Here is a 2,500-nt window from a genome sequence, read left to right on the forward strand (position 1 = left end):
GGCCGAAGCAGGGGCTTTAAATCGGGTAAAAGGGAGGTGGAGAGCCGCCTGGAGATAGGGGCCCGCTCCCAGGTGTGTGTGGCCAAAGCAGGGGCTCTAAATTGGGTTAAAAGTGAAGTGGAGAGCCGCCTGGAGATAGGGGCCCGCTCCCAGGTGTGTGTGGCCGAAGCAGGGGCTCTAAATTGGGTTAAAAGTGAAGTGGAGAGCCGCCTGGAGATAGGGGCCCGCTCCCAGGTGTGTGTGGCCGAAGCAGGTGCTCTAAATTGGGTAAAAGGGAGGTGGAGAGCCGCCTGGAGATAGGGGCCCGCTCCCAGGTGTGTGTGGCCGAAGCAGGGGCTTTAAATCGGGTAAAAGGGAGGTGGAGAGCCGCCTGGAGATAGGGGCCCGCTCCCAGGTGTGTGTGGCCGAAGCAGGGGCTCTAAATTGGGTTAAAAGTGAAGTGGAGAGCCGCCTGGAGATAGGGGCCCGCTCCCAGGTGTGTGTGGCCGAAGCAGGGGCTCTAAATTGGGTTAAAAGTGAAGTGGAGAGCCGCCTGGAGATAGGGGCCCGCTCCCAGGTGTGTGTGGCCGAAGCAGGGGCTCTAAATTGGGTAAAAGGGAGGTGGAGAGCCGCCTGGAGATAGAGGGCCGCTCCCCGGTGTGTGTGGCCGAAGCAGGTGCTCTAACTTGGGTTAAAAGTGAAGTGGAGGGCCCCCTGGAGGTAGGGGGCCGATAGCAGGTGTGTGTGGCCGAAGAAGGGGCTCTAAATCGGGTAAAAGGGAGGTGGAGAGCCGCCCGGAGATAGGGGGCCTCTCCCAGGTGTGTGTGGCCGAAGCAGGGGCTCCAAATCCGGTAAAAGGGAGGTGGAGAGCCGACTGGAGATAGGGGGCGGATAGCAGGTGTGTGTGGCCGAAGAAGGGGCTCTAAATCGGGTAAAAGGGAGGTGGAGAGCCGCCTGGAGATAGGGGCCCGCTCCCAGGTGTGTGTGGCCGAAGCAGGGGCTCTAAATTGGGTAAAAGGGAGGTGGAGAGCCGACTGGAGATAGGGGGCCTCTCCCAGGTGTGTGTGGCCGAAGCAGGGGCTCTAAATTGGGTTAAAAGTGAGGTGGAGGGCCCCCTGGAGGTAGGGGGCCGATAGCAGGTGTGTGTGGACGAAGAAGGGGCTCTAAATCGGGTAAAAGGGAGGTGGAGAGCCGCCTGGAGATAGGGGCCCGCTCCCAGGTGTGTGTGGCCGAAGCAGGGGCTCTAAATTGGGTAAAAGGGAGGTGGAGAGCCGACTGGAGATAGGGGGCGGATAGCAGGTGTGTGTGGCCGAAGAAGGGGCTCTAAATCGGGTAAAAGGGAGGTGGAGAGCCGCCTGGAGATAGGGGCCCGCTCCCAGGTGTGTGTGGCCGAAGCAGGGGCTCTAAATTGGGTAAAAGGGAGGTGGAGAGCCGACTGGAGATAGGGGGCCTCTCCCAGGTGTGTGTGGCCGAAGCAGGGGCTCTAAATTGGGTTAAAAGTGAGGTGGAGGGCCCCCTGGAGGTAGGGGGCCGATAGCAGGTGTGTGTGGCCGAAGAAGGGGCTCTAAATCGGGTAAAAGGGAGGTGGAGAGCCGCCTGGAGATAGGGGGCCGCTCCCGGGTCTCTGGGTCCGAAAAAGGGGTTGAAATTCGGGTAGAGTTGGGCCCCGCTCCTCGGCCTCTCTGGTGTTTGGGTTAAGTCCCCAGGACCAGAGAGGGGGAACAGCGGGGGCAGTGGCCCCGCTTCTCGGCCTCTCTGGTGTTTGGGCGAGTGACACGGTAAGGGGTGGTTTTGCAAACAGGCAAAGTCCCCAAGACCAGAGAGGGGGAACCACGCGGGCAGTGGCCCCGCTTCTCGGCCTCTCTGGTGTTTGGGCGAGTGACACGGTAAGGGGTGGTTTTGCAAACAGGCTAAGTCCCCAAGACCAGAGAGGGGGAACCACGCGGGCAGTGGCCCCGCTTCTCGGCCTCTCTGGTGTTTGGGCGAGTGACACGGTAAGGGGTGGTTTTGCAAACAGGCAAAGTCCCCAAGACCAGAGAGGGGGAACAGCGGGGGCAGTGGCCCCGCTTCTCGGCCTCTCTGGTGTTTGGGCGAGTGACACGGTAAGGGGTGGTTTTGCAAACAGGCTAAGTCCCCAAGACCAGAGAGGGGGAACCACGCGGGCAGTGGCCCCGCTTCTCGGCCTCTCTGGTGTTTGGGCGAGTGACACGGTAAGGGGTGGTTTTGCAAACAGGCTAAGTCCCCAAGACCAGAGAGGGGGAACCACGCGGGCAGTGGCCCCGCTTCTCGGCCTCTCTGGTGTTTGGGCGAGTGACACGGTAAGGGGTGGTTTTGCAAACAGGCAAAGTCCCCAAGACCAGAGAGGGGGAACAGCGGGGGCAGTGGCCCCGCTTCTCGGCCTCTCTGGTGTTTGGGCGAGTGACACGGTAAGGGGTGGTTTTGCAAACAGGCTAAGTCCCCAAGACCAGAGAGGGGGAACCACGCGGGCAGTGGCCCCGCTTCTCAGCCTCTCTGGTGTTTG

Source organism: Centroberyx gerrardi, chromosome 21 (genome assembly GCF_048128805.1).
Source record: "Centroberyx gerrardi isolate f3 chromosome 21, fCenGer3.hap1.cur.20231027, whole genome shotgun sequence".
NCBI classification, from domain to species: Eukaryota; Metazoa; Chordata; class Actinopteri; order Beryciformes; family Berycidae; genus Centroberyx; species Centroberyx gerrardi.